Source organism: Amblyraja radiata, chromosome 11 (genome assembly GCF_010909765.2).
Source record: "Amblyraja radiata isolate CabotCenter1 chromosome 11, sAmbRad1.1.pri, whole genome shotgun sequence".
NCBI classification, from domain to species: Eukaryota; Metazoa; Chordata; class Chondrichthyes; order Rajiformes; family Rajidae; genus Amblyraja; species Amblyraja radiata.
In genome coordinates this window covers 30,367,093-30,394,432 of record NC_045966.1, presented here as the reverse complement: position 1 = coordinate 30,394,432, position 27,340 = coordinate 30,367,093, and the positions used below count along the sequence as shown (strand labels likewise).

General features: G+C 41.0%; 1 long non-coding RNA gene across 1 annotated transcript; it reads left to right on the top strand.

Annotated features, from left to right (window-relative positions):
• Positions 1 to 360: 360 nt before the first annotated feature.
• On the top strand, positions 361 to 23,333 carry LOC116978761. Its single transcript, XR_004413540.1, has 3 exons — positions 361 to 373; positions 11,449 to 11,452; positions 23,225 to 23,333. It is a non-coding gene; the product is annotated as an uncharacterized LOC116978761 (long non-coding RNA).
• Positions 23,334 to 27,340: the final 4,007 nt, after the last annotated feature.

Here is a 27,340-nt window from a genome sequence, read left to right as displayed (position 1 = left end):
TGAAAGTCATGTCCTGGTTTGACTTCCAACATCCAGCCCAATAAATTGCTCCAAGTCCTACTCCTCTACTTTCACCTGGCTTGCTTGCCCCATATTTACCCATTTTGCTCAAAGCCTTGTTCTCTTGTAAACCATTCATGGTGTTTTGTAACTCATATGTGGAATCTTCAAACTGTGGGTTCTTCCTGTCTCCTAGCACAAATAATGCATTTAACCCAGTTTCAGGAGGCCTCTTATCTCCCTGCAGGAGATCTTCAGAGGTTCCAGAATCACATTGTTTGGTGTAGGATGACAAGTACTTTGTAATAGCTGGAGCCAACATGGATCAGCATTTTATAAAATAGCTTCTTCATCTCAGAAGCTACTAGGATCTGTCACATTCTGTTGCCAATTTGAAAAGAGTTTTGAAAAGTGCTGGAGAAACTCAGCGGGTGCAGCAGCATCTATGGAACGAAGGCAATTTGCAACGTTTCGGGCCGAAACCCTTCTTCAGACTTTAAAATAGTTTGTGTTGTTAGCTACTTACTCTGGTATAATGAGCAGGAAAAGAAACTCAAATTCTTCCCGTACTCTACATTGAAATTAAACTGCAACACTAAGGGAATGCTGGTGTCAGATCCTTCAATGAGATATAATGCCAAGACTTTCTCAGGTGGACATACTGGCCCTGGGATTCAGTTTGCCAAACCCTGATGGATCTCTTGGTTGCTAATCATTTTAACTCTTCTTCCCATTCCCTCACTGACCTTTCTGTCCTATGCCTCCTCCATTGCCAGACTAAGGCCACATGCAAACTGGAGGAACAAAATCTCATATTCCACTTGGGTAATTGAACATTGAATTCCCCAATTTTAGATAACCCCTCACTAACCCTACCCCTTTCTCCCCAGCAACCCCACCCCACCTCTTCCCCCCCCACCCTTCCCATCTCTGTGCCCCACCTGAACCCACCTAATCTCTCCTCCACACAATGCCCCTTCTCTCTCCCCAAACACCAACACTTTCCTCCCTCTGGCTTTACAATCAGCATCTCTTCAAACCTGTCGCACACCACCCTTCCTTTCCTTGGGCCTGATGGTCTGCATCCCAGGGTACTTAAGGAAGTGGCTCTAGAAATTGTGGACGCATTGGTGATAATTTTCCAATGTTCTCTAGATTCAGGATCAGTTCCTGGGGATTGGAGGGTAGCTAATGTTATCCCACTTGTTAAGAAATGTTGTTATGGGAGAGAGAAAACACAGAATTATAGACCAGTTAGCCTGACATCATTGGTGGGGAAGATGCTGGAGACGATCATAATAGATGAAATAGTGGCACATGTGGATAGCAGTAACAGGATCGGTCAGCATGGATTTACAAAGGGGAAATCATGCTTGACTAGTCTTCTGGAATTTTTTGAGTATGTATCTAAGAAAATGGATAAGGGAGAGCCAGTGGATGTAGTGTACCTGGACTTTCAGAAAGCATTTGATAAGGTCCTACATAGGAGATTAGTGGGCAAAAGTAGGGCACATGGTATTGGGGGTAGAGTGCTGACATGGATAGAAAATTGGTTGGCAGACAGGAAACAAAGAGTAGGAATTAATGGGTCCCTTTCAGAATGGGAGGCAGTGACTAGTGTAGTGCTGCAATGCTTGGTGCTGGGACCGCAGCTATTTACAAGATACATCAATGATTTAGATGAAGGGTTTCAAGTAACATTAGCAAATTTGCAGATGACACAAAGCTGGGTGGCAGTGTGAACTCTGAGGAGGATGCTATGAGAATGTACGGTGACTTGGACTGGTTGGGTGAGTGGGCAGATGCATAGTAGATGCAGTTTAATGTGGATAAATGTGAGGTTATCCACTTTGGTAGCAAAAACAGGAAGGCAGATTATTATCTAAATGGTGTTAAGTTGAGAAAAGGGGAAGTACAACAAGATCTGGGGGTCCTTGTTCATCAGTCAATGAAAGTAAGCATGCAGATACAGCAGGAAGTGAAGAAAGCTAATGGCATGTTGGCCTTCATAACACGAGGAGTTGTGTATAGGAGCAAAGAGGTCCTTCTGCAGTTGTACAGGGCCCTAGTTAGACCACACCTGGAGTATTGTGTGCAGTTTTGGTCCCCTAATTTGAGGAAGGACATTCTTGCTATTGAGGGACTGCAGCATAGGTTTACAAGGTTATTTCCCGGGATGGCGGGACTGTCATATGCTGAGAGAAATGAGCGGCTGGGTTTGAGTTTAGAAGGATGCGAGGGGATCTTATTGAAACATATAAGATTATTAAGGTTTTGGACAAACTAGAGGCAGGAAAAATGTTCCCGATGTTGGGGGAATCCAGAACGAGGGGCCATAGTTTAAGAATAAGGGGTAAGCCATTTAGAACGGAGATGAGGAAACACTTTTTCACACAGAGAGTTGTGAGTCTGTGGAATTCTCTGCCTCAGAGGGCGGTTGAGGCCGGTTCTCTGGATACTTTCAAGAGATAGCTAGATAGGGCTCTTAAAGATAGTGGAGTCAGGGGATATGGGGAGAAGGCATGAACGGAGGACTGATGATCAGCCATGATCACATTGAATGGCAGTGCTGGCACGAAGGGCCGAATGTCCTACTCCTGCACCTATTGTCTATTGTCTGTTGTCTGTTATCACTGGCTTTTGTTCCAACCATCTGCCAATGCACCCCACCCCCCTCCCTTCCCTATATTAACCTATTACCTGCCACGTTTTGTCCCGCCTCTCCCCTTTTCGAGCTTTCTTATCCTCCCCTACAATCAGTCTGAAAAAGGGTCTTGACTCTAAACGTCACCTAACTATGTTCTCCAGGGATACTGCCTGACCCGTTGAGTTACTCCAGCATTTTGTGTCCCTTTGTGTAAACCAGTATCTGCAGTTCTTTGTTTCTACATGTTGTCCCATAACATTGAAGAAGAGCTTTCTGAAAACCAATCAACTCAACCAAAGTAAACGCTGGTCATTATCTCGTTCCACAGTGTGGAAGCTTGCTGTGCAGAAATTTGCCATTGGATTTATTGCATTTTATATTTCAAAAGTATAGAATTGATGTTAAAACATAGAGGTCATGAAAGATGTTCTATAAATCAAAATTATTTTCGTTTTCTTTGTTTTCATTTTTGTCAATTTATTCTTAGCTCAGAGCTCAACCCCAGTTGAAAAAATGGAATAACCACTTATTTTTGATCGTCCGAGAATAATCGGCAGTCAAAACCTCAAAGCACAGATTAAAAACTCAAGATTAACTTTTAATAAAATTGGAATATGATGTCTTCGGTTGACTTGTGTCAGTTCCTCTGCAGGGTGTTACTATAACTCTTATTGGTATAAATCCGAATCATTCTAAGTCATTGTGGCAACAGCATGATGTACAGGCATCTCATTATAACTTTGCATAAGGCCTGTGCTTCCTTTTCAGATTCTTATTCGCTGTTGGGATTTTTAATTATATCTCTTCTTGTAATTTCCATTGTAGCTGTCATAATGTATTTCCATGATCCGGTCTCCATTTAATTATGAAGGGGTTTCTGAAGCCCATCCTCTCCACATCCATCTCAATTGTACTTAATTGTTCTCTGGTGCTGAAATGCAGTCTCAATTACTTGAGCTTTAGCAATTATATAGACTGATTGTTAGACTAATATTTTGATATGTCTTATCCCGTAATTCATATTTTACATTTTAATGAAGGATTAGATAAAATGCCTATTGTCTATTGTCTATTGTTGTGAAGACAGACAGCAGAACCAATGGCCATTAATAGAAGTGACAGAGTGAAACCATCAGGATGAATTCTCAGGTTATTTATATGCTAGAATTATTTATGTGATAGATTTTTTTACACAGCTGGATAATGACACTGGGAAATTCCACGAATTAATATATATATATATCCAATGACTCATAGTTTCACGGTGCTGAGGCACTAATGAGGCCAATTAAGCCATTTGTGTGTTTCTAAGTGTCATTTGCATATGATACAATATGATATGATACATTAGAACTTTATTTATCCCAGGAGGAAAAATAATTTGCCAAACCGTCAAAAAACACAAAATACATGAAATGAAAATAAAGTATTGAGTGGCAAGGCTTTGAGGATGTGCAAAGAATGAGGAGGTGGTGGGGAGGGGAATGGGGTCAGTCTCAGTCTCCGTCTACCACATGACAGAAGGGGGAGGAGTAGCAAAGTTTGATAGCCACAGGGAAGAAGGGTCTCCTGTGGCGTTCTGTCCTGCATCTTGGTGGAACCAGTCAGGTTGACCAGTGTGTCATGGAGGGGGTGAGCTGTATTGTCCAGGATGCTCCACAGTTTGAAGAGCATCCCCCCCTCCAAGACCACCTCCCTAAGAATCCAACTCCACTCCCAGAATGGAGCCAGCCTTCCTGATGAGTTTGTTACTGCATACTGCAGCTACTGAGGTCTTGGTTCTGTAGTGTTATCTTCATTACCTGAACAGTTTCTCATCTCATTGCTAAAACAAAATCCTGAGAGAGCAGACTTATCTTCAGAACTAATGGAGAGATCCGCATCAATAAGGGATAACAATATAAAAGAGCTTGATCAGAACTTTATCCAATCAGGAAAACCACTTCCAACATCCATTGTCTACAGTTGCACATGAAGAACCAGTGGACAATGTCAAACTGTCTGATAACCTTCACACTACGTTCAAGGGCAAAGAACATGGAACTGAAGAGGAATGTAATGTTACATACACTGATACTTATACAGTGTGAGGATATGTGTTGATACAAATGGTATTATGCTAACATGTTGAACGTAAAAGCAAATGGAAGCCCGTCAAACACTTTAGACTTTAGAGATTCAGCGTGAAAACAGGCCCATCAGCCCACCGAGCCCATGCCAACCAGTGATCACCTCGTACACTAACACTATCCTACACACTAGGGACAATTTAACCAAAGCTAAATAACCTACAAACCTGTAAGTCATTGAAGAGTGGGAGGAAACCGGAGCAACCAGAGAAAACTCATGCAGTCACATGGATAATGTACAAACTCCTTACAGACAGCAACCATAGTCGGGATCGAAGCTGGATCTCTGGTGCTGTAAGGCAGCAGCTCTACCGCTATGCCACCGTGCTGTCCTGTGGGACAAAGACCATATCCCACTAATAAACAAAGACAGTGTGTAATATCCTTGACGTTATATTAATTTGATGCTAGTGGGCCCCATTTCTGCCCGAGGGCTTCATAGACTGCATGCAATGCACACACCCTGCCACTAGCCCTGGATATAATTACATTTTTTCCTCTCCTTATTCTTCTTCAATAATCGGAAAGTGGCTTTAGGTAACATTTGGCACTGCCTGCATTGTGAGCACTTAACGTAGCCCAGATTTTATCGATGCTGACTCTTTTCTGCTGCCCACTCAGCTGACTAATTGTGGTCTCATTAGTTTGAATGGGAATAATGCCTCAGTGTTATGTTAGTCATGCATCAGCTACCTCCCAGAAACTATCAAAAGCCACATAACAACAGTATTTTTCAGGATTGTTTAGTGCAAAGTGGTTCCATTACTATAGGAGAGTTCAAGGAAGGGTGGTGTTCTCAACAATGTGGGGGATAAGATTAATGACATTACATAACTCCTTCAAAAAGATAATCTATAACAAAATATGTGGTATGGTTGCAAGGGTGATATTAATTATTCCCCTTTCAAACAATATTAAGTAAAGAGAAATACATTTTCCAGATAAAGAAATGTCAGGACTGCTCTGCATTCAACTTTTTTCTTTGAGGCTCATTCATACCATACTTTGGAACAATTTACAGGAAGCCGGTAAACTTTGTTAATTCATTTCAGAAGAACAACACAGGGAGATGCTAGTTAACATTGAATGTAACAACTTGATATACCTGCAAGACAAATTAAATTAAAATTTCTTTATTTATATAGCACATTTTTAGTCAACTTGCATTGACCCCAAAGTGCTTCACATAATTACATTCACACACACAGGCAAAGGTGGGTGAAGTGTCTTGCCCAAGGACACACACAGGCAAAGGTGGGTGAAGTGTCTTGCCCAAGGACACAACGACAGTATGCACTCCAAGCGGGATTCGAACCAGCTACCTTCCGGTTGCCAGCCGAACACTTAGCCCATTGTGCCATCTGTCGTTGTGACAAGATTTATTTATATCCACACTGGAATATGTTTTTATATTTCATCAATTCTCATGAGAAATCATCAGTCTCTCTCCAAGCATGCTGTCTGATCTGATGAACATTTTGTAGTTGTAATTCTTCTTTTTCTTTTTGCTTTCTTTATTCTCTGGCCAAGTTTAGCATTCTTCCTTCCAACATTCTCATCGACACATTAATCTAGAGCACAGAACTGCAGAATAGAAACAAGAATCTCCCAAACTAGAAAATACAAAGCATAAATTGGAAAGTGCTGCAATGATGGTCTGTTGAAAATCCATAAACGGAAGAAAAGAGACTACTGAACTACTGATCTTTGGCATAAATCCAGCGATCTGAGAGAAATCTCACCAAGGTTGGTATATATTATTTCTCTCTGGACTTTCACCAGCTATATCATTAAATTCAGACAACATTGCACACATAGTTTAGAGTGATTGACAGCTTTTCATTAAATATTTACAACCCCAGTGGTGGGTGTAAAGAGGAGATGAAGCACATATTTTTCACCAATCTTTCTTTCACTCCAGACTGAACTAACCATAATGGAGCCAAAGCCGTGATACTGCATTTCCTTTTTGTTCATTTTTGCTTTCTCAGATGGTTATGATTCTCTTTGCCTTGTTCAGGCTTATTTTAATGTGAATTACTCGTGTCTAAAGCTGTGTGAAATTGAGTTATAGTCATATTCACAAAACCACACCTACCATCTGCACTTTATGCAGATATGGCTTTTGTGGGTTATATGTCGATAAAGCATAAAAAGGTTTTCGGTGCCAATCATTGAGAAAGTGATAGTGTAATTCAAGGGAGTTTTCTGCAGTGTAAAACATTCCTTAGTTGGCAATTTCAGAGTAATTCAAGGTCATTCCAAGTGCAGTGCAATTCTATTTCAAGACCCTCTTTCCCAAATGAAGCATTTTAATCAAAAATAATAACTGTCTTGATAAAATCAATAGTAATGCTTAGAAAGTATCAATGGTCAATGTTCGGGAGTACATACTCCCAGTTTGCTTGCTTTCTTAAAATATCTATTTAAAATTAAATTTTGTCGGCTTGTTTCCTTCAACCATCCATGTAATTTGATACTTTATCTGTATGAAAATAAGTAAAAATAAAATAAAATCACAAATTTTGAATATAAGTAAACTATCTCATGGAAAGAGTACTCATGCTGTTTTTTGTCTTGCTACTGCAAAGCACTGCCAATAGTCAACTGAATTACTGCTTTGCTGCCTAGAGACATTGTACTGGCAAAAAACAAAATATACAGAAACTTGCATTCAGTAAAATTACTTATTTAATATTCCTAGCATCTTATTTTCATTTACCCAGTTAAAATTTGACTAACAGTAATTGTAACTGGTTATTTGTAGGCAATGACATGCTACCTAAGGTCTAATTATATTTTCTTTAGCATAGAACTAACTGTAAGATAACTTGACTTGGACTAATCACTAGCTTGTACTGGTTTTCAACCTAAGTGTCCCAATATTGGTGTAAATAGCAGAGAAAATTATATAACCTTATGTGCAAATTATGTTCCATACGAATCAAGTTATCACAATCTTTTCCACTACATTTGAAACCACTGCATTAGAAGCTACTACCTCCCACAAAGCACAGCATGAATTAATCATCACAGACAGGGTTTTGAGATGCCTCTGAAAATTAAGTTAGATCTTTTGGGTGCAAAATAATTAATTTGTACATATTTTGAAAACGTTTGACTTTTTCCCATAAATTTATGAATGAAATGTCTGTTGCATTCAACTCTAACTAGAAGATTTTTTAAATAGTTAATTTTAGTATAAAGAAATGCGGATTGACCCAATTATTTTAAATGGTTCATTTTGGCGACAATTTCATCTTCAAACCTTACCAAATTACCACTATGATAATTTTGAAAATAATTTTCAAGAGGCATACAATAAAAAAATGTTTCAAATAGTTTCACGATTATGCTGGTTCATGGCAGATTTTGCATTTAAACGTGCAAATGGGTTTTAGTAGCATATAAATCAATTTGAACAGCAGGTAAAGACTACATGGCATTTAATTTGTCCTGGAATTGATAAATAGACGTTAGAGAATCTGCTACATTATTACTATTAAAATATGACCCTAGAATGCTTGCTCTGAAGATGGAATCAAATCACACGGACAACCATTTTGGGAGGTTTCCATGCAACATAATTGTTACAGAAATGAAGCAAAATGAATGAAAGTAATGTATTAAAATTGCAGGGGGCTTTTCAACTCAATTTCAGAAAATTAATGCTGTAAAGAGAGTTTGCCCTCATGGCTCTTTGTGAACTTTTAGAATTTAACTGACACATGTGCGAGTAAATGCAGTTAATTGTGTTGATGAAATAACCAGGGCCTAAAAGAACTCCTCCACAGTCAACTGTCACTGTTTTCAAAAATGTACCTGTGGTACAACAAGGCCCTTAGAGTGTTCAGCAATTTTCTTGTTCCGGAAATTATAATGAGGCACTTTATGGTTCACAATGCTGTTCAAAATGTAATTCACGCATAATCTAACAAACCGTGATTGTTCAGGTGTAATTAGCAATAGAGTATGTTTTCATACATGTAATCTGTGAATTTACAAGGTTCAGTGAATGCATTGACTGCATTCAAAATAAGTGCTCACTGAATGGTTGAGAAGCACAAACATTCATAGACTGCACTTGATAATTCTTTAACTTTACTCAACTAACTATGATAATTCAGGCTTATAAAGTTCAAAGTAATGAAAACATGCCATAATTGCACTTTTAGTTAATGTGATTGCTCACTTTAACCTTCTAACTTTAGCTTGAGAATCTGAATATATTATCACAGCAATTTGTTAGACTGCACCTTACATTTTCTTGCAAAAACAATTATGAAACATATAAGCTGGTCTCTAAGATGTCTGTTTGCAATTTTCTAAAATCATGCAGTAATTAGAGAGTATTTCATGGCCCATTAATATCAAATAATATTTTTTGGCAAAGCTGGGCATTGTTAGCATCTAATTTAGAAGCCATTATTCTTTCTGGGTAATTACATTCTAACTCGACATAGCTCATCACATGGGTTAGAAGGACCATGGAGTATTAAATGCAACATGTGACCTTTGGACAATTCTTTGTGCAGTAATAAAGGTCTGATTGAAAGAAGGAATCAAGGTGACAACTCTGGCACAGTTATAGTAAATGCTACGAGTTAAACAAATGATATGGTGTCATATTTTGTCAAACTGCATGAATCAGGGAATTCCTGGAGGTATTTTTTGCCATGAAGCCAATTGAAATTGGACCAGGGATAATATTATCAGCAAAAGGGATCAGCAAAACAAGTCAGAGAAGAACTTTTGTTCCTAGAAATTTGTGGCATTCTGCTGTATTCTTTGTTTCCATTTAATTGTGACTTCTGAGTGTCATTGCCAAGGCCAGCATTTATTGCACATCTTAAATGATCTTGAGAAAATGGTGGTGAGCTGCCTTCTTGATTTACTTCAGTCCTGGAATTCTGAGGTTTTGAACTTGTAATGATAAACACTGCTTACATATTTCCAAATCAGGATGAGGTGTGGTAGCATTCACACAAATATATTTTCCTTGTCCTTCTTAGTAGGGGTGTTTATGAGTTTGGAAAATACTGCTAGCATGCCTGGCTGTGTACACTGAGCAGCCACTGTGTACTAGTTGTGGAGGGACGGAGTATTAGAGTGATTGATGATGTCCCAATCGAGTGGTTGTTTTGTCTTGGATGTTGTCATGCTTCTCGAGGGCTGCTAGTGCTTTATTTCTCCAGGCAAGTGAAGAGTATTCCACCAAGCCCCTACAGACAGTGGACAGGCTTTGGTAGAGTGAGACGATGAGGTGCACAGGATACCCAGTTTCTAACCTGCTCTTGCGGTTGTTCTGGTTGAGTGTTTAGGGATTATCGGCCAGCCAGGCCATTGATATTGGACGACAATGATAGTAATGCTACTGTCTATCAAGGGATGGTCAATAAATCCTCTCTTGTTAGTGATCGCCATTGCTTGATACTTCTATCATGAAAATATTACTTGCCACTTATCAACATTGTTTAGAATTTGCTGCAAGTAGGCATGAGCTGCTTCAATTGCCTAGGTGCGATAAGTAGAACTGAGGTTAATTTGTGAATATTCTGACCTCTGAAATAATGATGGTGCAGCTGGAGATGGTTAAGAGATGGTTGGCTGTAGGATACCACCACGAGGAACTTTTGCTGCGATGTTATGGGACTAGGATGATTGATTTATAACTATTTTCCTTGATTCATTAGTTGAGGGAGTATGATATGGTTTAATCACAGGGGCATTTCCTAGCTCACATTTGAACTGTAACCATGAGTTTGCAGGGGATCGGGGCCTCAATAGTCAAGATTCCCATGGTTACTCCATCCTGCCTGTATATTACTGTATCATTACATTTGAGGGATAAGAAATACTGAGGGTTTGCAATGGAAGTCTGGCACATCGCGGGTAAGGTATGATTCTGTGTTCTGTGTTGCTTGATTAGTCTGTGGGACAGCTTTCCCAATTTCAATGAAGAAGGGTCTCGACCCAAAACATCACCCAATTTCTTCTTTCCAGAGATGCTGCATGTCCTACTGAGTTACTCCAGCATTTTGTGTCTATTTTTGGTTTAAATTAGCATCTGCAGCTCGTTCCTACCCATTTCCCAATTTAAATACCAGTTCCCTGATGTTTGTGAGGAGGACTGTGAAGGATTTACTGAAACCATTAGATTTTTGGACACAAAGGAAACAGAGGGATGTCAAAAGAGAGTCAAGACTCAAGAGTGCTCAATTGTCACATGTACCAGTAACGGAACAAAACAAAATGGCAACGGAACAAGAAAAGGGGATGAGATGGTGGATCAATCCCAATTTTATTGAAGTAAGCTCAAGGGACCACAGGGTTTACTCAATCGCTTTTCTTAAGACCACAGTACATGAGATTCCTCATCTTTCTTCCAACTTTAGTTCTTCTCACCCTTTCATTTAGAATGACCCTATTCAAACTGGAAATATATTTGGCACCCTAATATGATGCAGGCAAGATGTCATAAATATTTGTTGTAATGTATGTTTTCGGTCCTTCTGCCATAACTAAATTGATCAATGTAAAATTTATTGAATAGACATATACTGTTATGCTATTAATAAATATGCCACATCGTCAAGGGAGAAAAAAATCCAACTAATATTTCATTGAGTTAAGCATAGTTTCAAACCCAATTTTGTCCTTGTGTCCCCCAAGTTGGGTTACAACTCCAAGGTTGGGAACTGCTATTAGGGCACTGCAGCTTGCTTATTTCCTGCCTGCCCCATAAAATGACACCTGGTTCCAGACAAAATACTTTTATTTTTCTCCTAAAGATGCGAGGGAAACATAGAAACATAGAAAATAGGTGCAGGAGTAGGCCATTCGGCCCTTCGAGCCTGCACCGCCATTCGATATGATCATGGCTGATCATCCAACTCAGTATCCCATCCCTGCCTTCTCTCCATACCCCCTGATCCCTTTAGCCACAAGGGCCACATCTAACTCCCTGGGGCCCTAAGGGGCTAAGGCCACCGAAGGGTGCTTTCACAATTTGATCAACTGGAAGAAAATCTGGAATTCTGGCTTTGATCTCCACACTTCACTCAGAAGATCGACGTACAAAATCACAAGAAAGATATCTTGATAGCATGCATAATTTTATAATATTGTGAAGTAAATTGTAATAATGCAATCTTGAATGCAATCAATAGAAAACAATAACAAATAAAATGTGACAAGTTGATTAAGACAGTTTCAAAGTTTTGGGCAAATAGTGGAAGGAAGATACAAGTCTGAACCAGAAGAATTTATAAGAATTTATAATGGCGAACAAAATGACAGAACAATTAAACAAATAGTTCGGCTTCAGAGAAAAATACACACAAAATGCAGGAAAATATTGGGGAACCATGAGTGTAAAGTAAATGAATAAATTATTAGTGTTAGTATTATTAGAAGTAATAGTCATGGTGAAATTAATCAAACTGAAAGAACATAAATCTTCAGGGACTGATTATCTGCATCCTAGTAAACTATAGATATTCTCATGGTAGCGGTGGATATATAGGTTGTCATCTACCAACATTCTACAGATTTCAGATTAATTCCTGCGGTTTGGAGGATGGCAAATGTAACATGATCATTTCATAAAAGGAGAGAAAAAACATGGAACACCAGAGCAGTTAGCCTATTATCAGTGACAGTGAAAATGCTGGCGTTTGTATAAAGAGTAAACACCAGGTGGCGCCACAAGCAGTGGCTGCCTCGCCAACAGTTTGTCTGTCCTTTCTTCCTTTTGTTATTTTTAGTATGTGTTAAAAAGTATTTAGTGTTCCTTGGTTTGTTTTATGTGGGGTTGGGGAAAACTTTTTTTTCAATCTCTTACCTCGACGGTGATTGAATTTTTTTCCGTATCGTATCTCTGTCCCCACTGCAGCCTAACATCGTGGAGTTGGCGACCTTTCCCGGAGACCGACCCGGCCCTCAAAGGACTTTAAGATTGCGGAGCTTGCGATCACTTTGTCGGGTATCGAAGCTCCAACTGCGGGGTCTGTGGACTTTAACATCGTGAAGCCCGCGGTCTCTGGTAAGAAGAGGCCGACTCGGGAGCTCCAAGCTGCGGAAAGAGTTTCAACCACCCCAACACGGGAGTTTCGATCACTCCAACGAGGGGGCATCAATCATCAGCTGCGGGGGCTTTGATCGCGCCGACTGCAGATGGTTCAACTGCCCCGACTGCGGGAGAACAAGAGGAAGAAGATTGAACTTTATTGCTTTCCATCACAGTGAGGAATGTGGAATCCACTGTGATGGATGTTTATGTTAACTTTTATGTGGTTGTGTGTCTTGTTGCTTTTCACTTAGTACGGCTGTATGGTAACTCAAATTTCACTGTAACTTAATTGGTTCATGTGACAATAAACTTACCTTGAAACCTTGAAGAATGTGATAACGGGATAGTAAGAAAATATCAAAAGGATTAGATGAACTTCACAAGGATTTATAATAGAGAATTCAAGTATGACAAACCCAGCAGAGTTTTCTTTTGAGGATGTAACTGAATAAATAGAAATGAGTGAACCAGTGGATGTGATACATTTGGATGTTCAGAAGAAATTTAATTAAGTCCCACTTGAGATTGTGCCAACCGGGGGCCACAGTTTAAGAATAAGGGGTAAGCCATTTAGAACGAAGATGAGGAAACACTTTTTCACACAGTTGTGAGTGTGGAATTCTCTGCCTCAGAGGGCGGTGGAGGCCGGTTCTCTGGATACTTTCAAGAGAGAGCTGGATAGGGCTTATAAAGATAACGGAGTCAGGGGATATGGGGAGAAGGCAGGAATGGGGTACTGATTGGGGATGATCACCCATGATCACATTGAATGGTGGTGCTGGCTCGAAGGGACGAATGGCCTACCCCTGCACCTATTGTGTATTGTGGCATGGATTGAAAATTGATTGGAAAACATGAAACAGAGAGGGAATAAATGGATCTTTTCAGGGTGATAGATGATAGCTAATGGGCTACCACAAGGATAATTGCTTAGGACCCAGCTATTCACGATACATGTCAGTGATAAGGATGGGAATCCAAATGTAATATTTCTAAGTGTTGACCTGTGTTTTTCTTCATCAGAACTGTTCTCCACAAAATAAACTAATATTTGCATTCCTTTGCATTCCTCTTTTCTCATTTTATTTTTACATTTCCCTGTATTTTGTCAGGGAGTGCTGGCTCAAAGGGCCAAATGGCCTACTCCTGCACCTATTGTCTATATCAGATATAGACAATAGGTGCACTCATCCAGTGGCGCTGGGCTTCTGTGTTTGTGCTTTAAAAAAATATATGTTTTATTTATTTATTATTTATTTTTATGGTACTTGACTTTAAGGAAAATCCATTTCATTGTTTCTTATGAGATAATGACAATAAATTGAATACAATACAATACAATAAAAGATACACCAATTAGGCAGCTAAAACCAGTAACAAAAGTTAAAATGGCTTATCACAATAAAGCGTTAAAAAAGAGGGGGAGATGTCTGAAGTTAGGATAAATCTGTGCTTTCATATCTTAATGCCAACACTGCCCACTAAATGAGTTGTGTTTCAGCTGACAGCAGCAGAAAGCAGGTTGTAGCAATTCAAAGGTACACAAAATGGCTGGGGAAACTCAGCGGGTGCAGCAGCATCTATGGAGCGAAGGAAATAGGCGACGTTTCGGGCCGAAACCCTTCTTCAGACTGATGGGGGGTGGGGGGGGGGAGAAAGAAGGAAAAGGGGAGGAGGAGGAGGAGGAGCCCGAGGGCGGGCGGATGGGAGGGTGGGAGTAGACAGCTAGAGGGTTAAGGAAGGGGAGGAGACAGCAAGGGCTAGCAAAATTGGGAGAATTCAATGTTAATGCCATACGGACGCAAGGTCCCCAGACGGAATATGAGGTGCTGTTCCTCCAATTTCCGCTGTTGCTCACTCTGGCAATGGAGGAAACCCAGGACAGAGAGGTCGGATTGGGAATGGGAGGGGGAGTTGAAGTGCTGAGCCACCGGGAGTTCAGGTAGGTTATTGCGGATTGAGCGGAGGTGTTCGGCGAAACGATCGCCCAACCTACGCTTGGTCTCCCCGATGTAAATCAGCTGACATCTAGAGCAGCGGATGCAGTAGATGAGGTTGGAGGAGATACAGGTGAACCTTTGTCGCACCTGGAACGACTGCTTGGGTCCTTGAATGGAGTCGAGGGGAAAGGTGAAGGGACAGGTGTTGCATTTCTTGCGGTTGCAACGGAAAGTGTCCGGGGAGGGGGTGGTGCGGGAGGGAAGGGAAGAATTGACGAGGGAGTTGCGGAGGGAGCGGTCTTTGCGGAAGGCAGACATGGGGGGAGATGGGAAGATGTGGCGAGTGGTGGGGTCACGATGGAGGTGGCGGAAATGGCGGAGGATTATGTGTTGTATTTGCCGGCTGGTGGGGTGAAAGGTGAGGACCAGAGGGACTTTGCCCTTGTTGCGAGTGCGGGGATGGGGAGAGAGAGCAGTGTTACGGGGTATGGATGAGACCCTGGTGTGAGCCTCATCTATTGTGGCGGAGGGGAATCCCCGTTCCCTGAAGAACGAGGACATTTCCGATGCCCTGGTATGGAATGTCTCATCCTGGGAACAGATGCGGCGTAGGCGGAGGAATTGAGAGTAGGGGATGGAGTCTTTACAGGGGGCAGGGTGGGAAGACGTGTAGTCCAGATAGCCATGTGAGTCAGTGGGTTTGTAATGTATGTCGGTCAGGAGTCTGTCCCCTGCGATGGAGATGGTGAGGTCAAGGAATCGTAGGGAAGTGTCGGAAATCGTCCAGGTGTATTGGAGTGCCGGATGGAAGTTGGTGGTGAAGTGGATGAAGTCAGTCAGTTGTGTGTAGGTGCAGGAGGTGGCCCCAAAGCAGTCGTCAATGTAACGGAGGTAGAGGTCGGGGATGGGGCCCTGGTACGTCTCGAACAAGGATTGTTCAACGTACCCGACAAAGAGGCAGGCGTAGCTGGGGCCCATGCGTGTGCCCATAGCTACGCCTTGTGTTTGGAGGAAATGGGAGGAGTCAAATGTAAAGTTGTTGAGGGTGAGGACCAACTCCGCTAAGCGGAGGAGAGTGTCAGTGGCTGGGTATAGGTTACTCCTCTGGTCGAGGAAGAACCGGAGGGCTCCGAGGCCATCGTGGTGGGGGATGGAGGTGTAGAGTGACCGGACATCCATGGTGAAGATGAGGGGGTGAGGGCCCAGAGAGTGGAATGCGTGGAGGCGGCGGAGAGTGTCTGAGGTGTCTAGAACATAGGTGGGGAGGGATTTGACCAAGGGGGATAGGATGGAGTCAAGGTATGTGGAGATGAGTTCGGTGGGGCACGAACACGCAGAGACAATGGGTCTGCCGGGAGAGCCGGGCTTGTAGCAATTCAAGCTTGGGAAGATAACAAATGATCAATAATCATTCATTGTCTGAAATGGAAGAGTATTACATTAAAACTCACCATCATTTATATCTTCTGTAATCATTGGAGCAGGATAATAAATATAAATGTATTTCAAGAGTGGCATGCCTCTTTAAAGAAGTGTTTCATCATAAATTACCCAGCAAAATAAAATTAGCATTATGATTAAGACTTAGGAGAAAGGATTTGCTTAGAAAAAGTATAAACTACCTTTCAATCAAGTTAATATTACAGCTTTTGAAAATTTATCTCATCCTCCAATTCAAGCAAAACTTTCACTGTTATTCTGTCTTCATGTAAAGCCCCTGGTGTTTTATATGGATATACTGCTGGCACAGTGGTGCAGTGGTAGAGTCGCTGCCTTACAGTGCAAGAGACACCGGTTCAATCCTGACTACGGGTGCTGTCTGGAGTTGGTACGTTCTCCCCGTGATCGCATGGGTTATCCCTGACTTATTCAGTTTAATCCCACAGCCAAAGACATACAGGGTTGTAGGTTAATTGGCTTGGTATAATTGTAAATTGTCCCTCGTGTGTGTAGGATTGTGTTTACGTGCTGGGATCGCTGGTCGATGCAAACTCGGTGGACCGAAGGACCTATTTCCGCGCTGTATCTCTAAACTAAACTGCCTGTGGTGTTTATAGAGAGGTAATTGGGAGTCAAGCTGTTGGAGTAGCTCTGGTAGCTAATCCAACAGTCTGGTAACCCCAGAATAACACTCTTCTAGGACGCCCTGCGGAATTAATTGCAGAATATATTTCAAACTTTTCCCTGTCATTTCCCATTTCCGAACAGCTGCTCATTGAAAGTGGGGTGAGTTGGGAAAGGGTGTAGTAGAAAAGCTGAGATCTGAGGCTGCTGCTAGGGATCAGAGAGTGGGTAGGGAAGGAGATGCCTAGATGGATGCATAGTCATGCATGTGTGATGTTTGATGATGGAGGAAGTTATTAACAGTAAATAGGGATTCCACAACCTAGTGATTCAGTTACCAAATTGGTTTCCAGAAGCGTCGTTTATATACCACTAGGGAAGATGAGAAATTTCAATTAAAGCAATTAAATTACATTTTAATTAAAAGGCAAATTCTAATAGTAATGACTGTAAAATTACTGACTAATGTACTGTAAAAATTCTCCAGATTCACTTAAATTCTTCTGAGAGTCTAAGCCATCCTCATCTTGTCTGGCCATTATTTCCAAACTATTTGACTCTTAAATTGCTGTCTGATGATTGTAGCCTGTCAAATAATTCATTTTATGGGCAATTTGGGATGGACAATAAATGTGGACTTGCTTGCAGAAGTTACCATCATATGAACAAATAAAAATAATTAAAAGAAAATCAGAAATCAGGGAAAGTGCCAAGTCTTGCTAAACTGGTCTTACTCATCCTGCTCCAAAAGCAGTGCTGTAAATTCACTTAACTGTTGAATCTGGCTCTCGTCTTACTTGGAGAATTTGGAATTAAATATAAAAATATGAAGAAGTGAAGGAACATTGCCTATTGAGAGCTTTTACCAATTGGCCCATTTCCTGTTCGTGTGTTGATCATTTGCCCACATCTCTTTCCTCATTAAAACCAGGACTGAAAGGTTTATAGTCCTGGCAGAAATGTTTCATACTCATATGTTTTTTCAATTAATCCAAAACCATTGAGGTGGTGAAAAATACTTTTATTGTGTTTAAGTGCAGAGCATATGGGGGATGACTTTTACTTCTTTTTTCAAGCTCTGTTTGTGTGAAGTTGCAACACTTTGCAATAGAAGTCATTTTGTCTTAGTTAAATTATAACTTTTTAAATTTTAACCCCAGTCCGTAATTGATCTCAATGTATTTATTAATGAGCTGTTAAGAACCATCAATTAGCCTTCATTAATTAAACGTCAGTCTGCTCATCTAGATGTCATTGATGAATCAATGTGCAACAAGGATCTCTCGAGCTGAGAAACAAGTGCAGCATTGAAGAAGTGCTACACAGTTGATGTCACTTCCTGGATGAGATGTTCAACCTGCCCAACTATTTAAGTGAATGTTGAAATTATAATGGAAAGGCAGTTTAATTTTTTGTCTTGGTGGGATGAGATCAAAGTGGTGAAGCAGATTGTTCTTATATTATGTAATAGTTACCACATTTGTGCTTCAGCAGGGGATATCTGTGTTCCAATTTTGCTGCTCTGTAGTACAGGAGTAAAAGCAATTGTAATGCCCTAGCAACACTGATTAATTCAAGTGGACCAGGTTTCAATCAGGAACACTGGCCTAATGTTCTTGTTTGCTGAACTGCATACTTTTCAGATGAAGTACCAGAATAAGGGAGCATTTTACCCCATTTGTTTTATTTTATGTGATGAATACCAGTGTGCAATATGAGGAACTGGCAGAAGTAATGATTTTCCAGTAACGACACTGAACACACAATACATATTCTACAATTCCTAGGTTTTATTGAGACTGACCATAGCACTATGGTACAGAGGAGAATTCAAGTTACACATTGATCAGGGATGTAGTGGTTATAGCTGGCACATAGTCAGGGGGATAGATAGTGTTTTCAGTGGCAATGAGTATGTTCTGTAGCCTATCCAGTGCCAGGTTTTAAAAGAGTCTCTCCTCAAGGTTGGAGCGGAACTTGGAAAAAGGGGGGGGAAGTCAAAATTATGGTGATCTATTTGGAAATTAACACATAGCTGGACGAAAGGGGCCGTGTTGAATATGAGCTTGAAAGCATCCTCTGTAGCATTAATGGATGCAGCTTTTTGTGGAACGAATAGAATTCCTTCCGCTATGTAATTCATCATAATTTCCAGAAACTGTTAAACTGGTTAATTTTATCCCAGATGTGAGATTGCCCTCTTGAACTTTGCGACCTTGGTGTTAATTGTGACAAATTAGGCACCTTTCTGTAAACAGCACCAATGATGAACAGTTGTGAGGTTTTACCTCACGAGGTTACAAACTAGCCACGGGACACAGCTAATCAACTACAAGTGATTTAGTGAACTACTATGCGGTAATGACATTAGCACTTGTTTAATATTGTGGTGTGAATGACTTGACTTGTCAACGCAAACTGTTCTGGCAGTCAACAGCTGCAGTAGTTGCAGTGCAAATACAAAACAGAGTCCAAATCTACCTCTATAAAAAAACAACTATATGTACACTAGTAAAATGAGATGGTATGGTTTCAGGGAGGCAAACATTGCAATACAATGGAAACTTACACACCTGCAGGTAATGTTGTTGCTGAAAGCTTCAATTAGATTACTATGTGTAATATTTCTCTCTGCTCCCCTATTAGTTATCATTATAACTCGACTATTATGCTAAAGGATTTTTTTGTAAAGACTATTTTCCATAAGAAATTTGGGAAGAAATATAACCATCTTAGACATGAAATGCTGACAACTTATATTTCTAATTTTGTAGACACATGCATTTTCAGGTTTTTCTTTCTCTAGTTTCATTTAAGTGTTGGGCTTTAACAAAATGCAGTCACATTTTTATAAGAACACGCTTAGATTAGGAAGTGGTTAAATGCTAAAAAGTGTTCGATTTTCTTCCCTGAAAATAAAACGAATATATTTTTTTGTTGGCCTCTCCCATAATGAATAAGCACTTCACACACATAGTGTTAGAAGTCCGGGTTTCACAGTGCAGGGCATTGGCTCCCTAGTCAAGACAGAAAAATATACAGGGACAGAAAAATTCACTGACAAACACTTTTTTAATTTGTGTGTCCTACTGTTTGCCAATTGCGGAAGGTAGGCACACAAAATATATGTATATTATAAATTGAAGAAAAATCCTTAGCATTAATGAATCTAACCATTTATAGAATATAGAGCAATGAAACAGGCCCCTCAGCCTATAATGTCTCTCCTGAACATGATGCCAAGATCCATCCTTATCTGCCTGCACACAATCGATATCCCTCCATTCTCTGCTTAACCACGTGCTTCTCCAAAAGCCTCTTAAATGCCACTATCCTATCTGCCTCCATCACCATCCCCAGCAGTGCATTCCAGGCACTCAACACCCTCTGTGTACAAAACAACTTGCCCCGTCTGTCTCCTTTAAACATTATCCCTCTCTCGTTTAGGCTATAACCTCCAGTATTTGCCTATCTGTGCCTCTCATAATTTTATATACTTCTATCAGTTCTCCCCGCAACCTCAGGCAATTCAGAGAAAATAACCCAAGTCTGTCCACCACTCTTCCTGTAGCTAATACCCTCTAATCTAAGCATCATCTGGTAAAACTCCTCTGCACTCTTTCCAAATCCTCCACATCCTTCCTGTAATAGGGTGACCAGAACTGCGCGTAATGCTCCATTTACGGCATTACCAAAGCCCTGTAAAGCTGCATCATGACTTCCTTATTTTTTTACTCACTTGCTGTGAGATAAAGCTGTTTTATAATCATAGCTTGCCTCAGTTTGGCAATATTTTTGAGGACTACGTTTAGAAAGTTCAGAGACAAGCAGGCAAGTGGGACTAGTGTAGCTGAGATATTGTTGTCCGGTGTGGGCGAGTTTGGTCGAAGGGCCTGTTTCCACACTGTATCACTCTATGACTCTATGACTATGACTAACATTTTGGGTTGTTGAAGATACAGCTCAATATAGATTTCAAACAAATGCACTGCTGTGCCGATTGATTATAGAACACAGAAAAGGACAGCACAGAAACAGACTGTTCAACCCATAATGTCTGTGCCGAACATGATGCCAAGATAAACAAATCTCGTCTGCCTGCATGTGATCCCTATCCCTCCATTCCCTGCATATCCTTGTGCTTATTTAAAAGCATTTTAAACACCGTATGGCTGCCGCACCAACCTTGCCAGAACGTTCCATGCACAAACCCTGTTTAAAATTAAAATTTGCTCAGCCCATCTCCTTTAACATCTGCAACATGTTAACATGTTGGATAGTGTGGGCACATCCTTTAATATAGGATAATTACATTAATGAAATACACATAATGTACCTAGCAGTATCTTAAACACACTACATGCATAAGAATAACATAAGTAAGCCATGATGTTCAGCTTGTGTCATATATAAAGTGAGTCCATCCATCAACAGTTATTTTTTTGGTACTTGAGAAATGAAAAAAATTATAAAGCTCCATGTAATTAAATAGTAAGTAAATAATACACTGATAATTCAGAAACTAAATGTTATTACTGTCAAGGATAACTTTCAGCTGAATATATTTCTGATCACACCTGGTTCTGATACCCAGAAATATGACAAGATTCTGTTTGTACCAGAAGCAAAATTAGTTCCAGGAATGCACATGTCATTGAATGTTTGGGGCATTACTCAATAATGAATATCAGTGAGATGATCGAGCTAGTTATAGATGATAAATATTATTTCACCCCTCTTAATCATTCATCCACAATGTCCCAGAGCAACTTTCTTTACAGTATTAAAATAATTCTTGTAAGATTGCAGGGCTTTCACCTCCATCTGGGGCCCATTCCAAAGACAAATTGCTCTTTGTCTGCAGAAGAACTTTCTGAAATCCATCTCTAACTTTTAAAAACTTATTTGAAGCTGCTAAGATCTGCAGTACTTCAATTCAAGGTAAAATATTTCAAGATTTTCATTTTGCACATAGTGTGTAAAGTTAATACTGCATCTCCACAGGATCAACTCGCCTATGTTTCCTTACAAGGACAAAAACCAAGTCACTCCAATCCTTCCTTATAATTCAGAGATCAAGACAGGAAATGAGTCTTGGTGATATTTCCTGCAGCTCTTCCGACATTTGAGTATTTGCCTTGTGAGTCAGTTTCAAGGCACATAACTCAAGGTGTGGTCTGCGAAATCTGATGGTAACTTCTGCTAACTTGCATTCTATTGTTGTGTCTATGCAGCTCCATACTTTTTCCTTTTGACACATGCATATTATTCCTGTAGTATACTTTGAGACATAAATCTGGAAACAATGAGATTCAGTTAAATTGTTCGACGCCTGGGACTGTGAAGGTACATTGAGGTAATTTGCAGACATACATATATTAATTTTGGACTTTGGTCAAAGCATGTCCAGAAACACCATGATAAGAAGTGAAATTACCAAAGAACGCTACTGATAATAGACAATAGACAACAGACAATGGGTGCAGGAGTAGGCTATTCGGCCCTTTGAGACAACACTGCCATTCACTGTGGCTGATCACTGTGGCTGATCATCCACAATCAGTACTCCGTTCCTGCCTCCTCCCCATATCCTCTGACTCCGCGATCTTTAAGACCTCTATCTAACTCTCTCTTGAATGCATCCAGAGAATTGGCCTCCACTGTCTTCTGAGGCAGAAAATTCCACAGATTCACAACCCTCTGTGTGAAAAAGTTTTTCCTCACCTCCATTCTAAATGGCTTACCCCTTATTCTTAAACTGTGGCCCCTGGAGATGGCGGCGCTTCGCGGCAGCGGCCTCTGCAGTCCGTCTGTCTTTTTTTTCTTTTTGTCCTGTTAAGTGGATGTTTTGGTTTTAATTTTTATATTATTTTTAGCTGTGTATATGTGGGGGACAGGGGGATGGGGGGGGTAGGGGAAACATTTTAATCCCTTCCCTGTACGGGGACCTGACTTTTTCCTTGTCGATTCTCCGTTGTCGTTGGGCCTAACATCGTGGAGCTGGCGGCCTCCAACCGGAATCGACCTGGGGCTCCAGTTGCAGAGCCTGCAGACTCACCATCATGAAGCTGGCCGACTTCGGAGAGCGGAGCGCTGTGGTGGCGCGCAGCTGCGACCCGACTTCGGAGCTTTGGAGGCTCCACTGCAGGCCCTGTGGACGGTAACATTGGGAGCTCGCAGATCCCTGGTCGGAGACCGCTTTTCGGAGCTCCCACAATGGCAAACTTCGCCCGCCCGAATCGAGGGGTTTAAATCGACCCGGAGCGGGGCCTTACATCACCCGGCATGGCTTAAACGGCCGCAAGACTTACCATTGTCCGCCAGGAGGCTCCAACGTCTAACATCAAGAGCCTCGATCAGCTCGATGCAGCAGTTTGCCTGCTTGGCTGTGGGAGAAGAATATGAACAGAGAACAGGGAAGAGATAAGACTTCTGTCTTCCATTACAGTGAGAAGGTATTTGGGGATTCACTGTGATGGATGTTTGTGTGGAATTGTTTTAATTGTGAGTTTAGGTTTTTTTGTTGTTATGACTGCAGAAACGTAATTTCGTTTGAGGTTATGTTTAAATGACAATAAACAGCATTCATTCTGATTCTGATTCATTCTGGTACAGGACTCCCCCAACATTGGGAACATGTTTCCTGCCTCTAGCATGCCAAACCCTTAATAATCTTATATGTTTCAATAAGATATCCTCTCATCCTTCTAAATTCCAGAGTATACATGTCCAGCCGCTCCATTCTATCAACATAAGGCAGTCCCGCCATCCAGGGAATTAACCTCGTGAACCTATGCTGCACTCCCTCAATAGCAAGAATGTCCTTCCTCAAATTAGGGGACCAAAACTGCACACAATACTCCAGGTGTGATCTTACTAAGGCCCCGTACAACTACCGAAGGACCTCTTTGCTCCTATACTCAACACCTCTTGTTAAGAAGGCCAACATGCCATTCACTTTCTTCACTGCATGCTTACTTTCAGTGACTGATGAACAAGGATCCCCCAGATCTCGTTGTAATTCCCCTTTTCCCAACGTGACACCATTCAGATAATAATCTGCCTTCCTGTTTTTGCCACAAAAGTGGATAACCTCACACTTATCCACATTAAACTGCATCTGCCCACTCACCCAACCTGACCAAGTCACCCAGCTTTGTGTCATTAGCAAATTTGCTAATGTTACTTTTTATCCCTTCATCCAAATCATTATTGTATATTCTAAATAGCTGCAGTCCCAGCAACGAGCCTTGCGGCACCACACTAGTCACTGCCTGCCATTCTGAAAGGGACCTGTTAATCCCTACTCTTTGTTTCCTGCCTGCCAACCAATTTTCTACCCAAGGTTGACAAAAGTGCTGGCAAAACTCAGCGGGTGCGGCAGCATCGATGGAGCGAAGGAAATAGGCAACGTTTCGGTATCCATGTCAGTACCCTACCCCCAATACCATGTGCTCTAATTTTGCCCACTAATCTCCTGTGTGGGACCGTATCAAATGCTTTCTGGTAGTCCAGGTACACTACATCCACTGGTTCTCCCTTGTCCATTTTCCAGAAGATTAATCAAGCATGATTTCCCCTTCATAAATCCATCGGATCGATCCTGCTACTGCTATCCAAATGTGCTGCTATTTCATCTTTTATAATTGACTCCAGCACTTCCCCACCTCCAATGTCAGGCTAACTGGTCTATAATTCTCTGTTTTCTCTCTCCTGCCTTTCTTAAAAAGTGGGATAACATTAGCTACCCTCCAATCCACAGGAACTGATACTGAATCTATAAAACATTGGAAAATGTTCACCAATGCATCCAATATCTAGACCCACTTCCTTATGCACCCTGGGATGCATGCCTTCAGCCCCAGGGGATTTATCAGCCTTCAGTCCCATTAGTCTACCCAACATCATTCCTTGCCTAATGTGGATTTCATTCAGTTCCTGCGTCACCCTAGATCCTCTGGCCACTAGTACATCAAGGAGATTGTTTGTGTCTTCCTTAGTGAAGATGGATCCAAAGTACCTGTTCAACATGTCTGCCATTTCCTTGTTCCCCATAATAAATTCTGTGTTACACATTGAATCATCTCCAGTGTGTGCATATATATGCCTTTATACATGTTCTTTCATTTATTAGTTATTATTAGTTAGTCTTAATTTCATGGATCCTGGTGTTTTCTGCTAATTTACCTGAGTGCACAATAGGTTGTCTAAGCCTGCATCACAGCCAATCCAAACATATCTTTCAATCAAGCTGTCTGTGAAAAGTGAAAATATGTAAAGGGAGATATAAACTGGAAGACAGAAAACAAGCCAAGGGGAAAATAAAGGGAACAAAGAGAACAGTGAAAAAGAGAAAATCTAAATAACCAATTAAGAGATGAAGCCTCAGTTTTAATGGACACTCAATTAAAACGGCATACAATTGAAATGATCACTCCAAATGTTATTTTATTTAAAGAACTAAATCTTAAACTGCATTTTATTTAGCTGACAGTAGAGTGCAGCATTAGCTTCTGTTCCTTTTCTATCGTCATAGTGTGCATATTCATAACGTTAAATCTACACTGCAAATATCTGGAAGTTATTTCTTCTGATGTTATTTTTAATTACAATGCACTTTAAATAAAATCAAGAAGTAAGCAAACTGGGCGAAATCTGTCTCCAATTATAGGACATAATTTATGGTGATGCTAATGACTTTTGTATTCACAACAAATAGCTATCTGGCGTTTCCCCAAATAGAAAGAGTGACAGAACCATATTGTTATGTCTGTAAATTATCAGTGCTATTTCTGTTGGAAACAGACTCCGTATTATATCAGAAAGGCATTATTATAGTCTGCGCACCGAGGAACACAGTGCGTTGGAAGTACTTGAACCTTTGTTGTAATATTGCCTCGTGCTAATGTTGTTGCAACTTGATTATGACTTTAAAGGAGTTGTATATTTCAGTGGATTGGGTGAGCTGCTTTAAATACCTGGGAATCCACATCACAGAGGATCTGACATGGACAACACACACTGCGCATTGGTGAGTAAGGCAAGGCAGTGCCTTTACCACCTCAGGCAGCTGAGGAAATTCAGAGTCTCTTTGAGGATCCTTCACTGCTTCTACTCTGGGGCTGTAGAAAGCATCTTGTCCGGCAACATCACAAACTGGTTTGGGAACAGTTCTGCCCAGGACAGGAAGGCTCTGCAGAGAGTAGTGCGTTCGGCAAAACGCACTATGGGAATTACACTCGCCCCCCTGCAGGACCTATACACCAGGAGGTGCAGATCCAGAGCCAGCAACATTATGAGGGACCCCTACCACCCCAGCAATGGACTGTTCCAGCTGCTACGGTCAGGCAAACGCGTCCGCTGTCATGCTGTGAAAACAGAGAGGATGAGACGGACTTTCTTCCCACAGGCCATCAGAGCTGTAAACTCTTATCTCACCGGGGACTAATTTACTGTTGTGTTGTGTCTTTAAAAATATATATATTTTCTAAAATATAAATAGTGATTCTGTTCTATTCTGTTCTGTAGTTTTTGCACAATCTGCAGGCATGGCACTTTCAATTCACTGCACATCTTGTATGTGTATGTGACAAATAAAGTTGACTTGACTTGACTTGACTTGATATTTTTGGAGTTGAAGATATGCTGCCTGCGACTGTCCAAAAATACTGATTCTCACCAATCCAACTGAGGCAGAGGAGCATTGACATAAAAGGTTAATGGAAATGGTCGAGTAAGCAATTAATTTACCATGGAGAAAGTTAAAGAGAGTTAGATATCACTCTTAGGGCTAATGGAATCGGGGTATGGGTAGGAAGCAGGAATAGCGTACTGATTTTGGATGTTCAGCCATGAAGGGCCAAATGGCCTACTCCTGAACCTATTTTCTATGTTTCTATGTTTCTAAAAAGGGGGGGGGGGGGGGGAGGCAGTATTTTTATAGTGATTGTGTGTTTGGGGAGTGGGCGAAGGGTCAAGCTGTGATCAGGTGATGGAGGACACGGGGACCAGGAATCATGGGTAAATGAGGCAAGGGCGAGTGGTGGAGAAGAAATGGTGGAGAGAGGGTTGATAATGGGTGTTACAGAAAATATTAAACTAAAAGTGTGGAAGAAGAAAGGAAGTGGAGGAGGAGGTTGTAAAACTGTCTTGGAGGGAGGAGGAGAACTTCAAAGTAGGCATACCTTGAGGAAGGTTTTTTTTCATCTTGATCAATTTTGGATTCTGTTCTACAGAACAAAAACAAGGCAGTACCCAGTTACTAGGCCAATTGCCATTTTGCTCAACTTCCTCTTCGAGCTGGAACTTGCTGGGAAATTGGACCAGTTGCATTGGAGCTGCCATTATTCTATCTCGTGAGTGGCAGCAAAGCTAGAATTGATTGCAGAGGTCATAAGCTTGGTGACAGATATCTACCCAGAATTCTTTCACAATGGATAATACAGGTGTACTGTTTGTGACATGTAGCAGCCAAGCATTAATTTGGGCA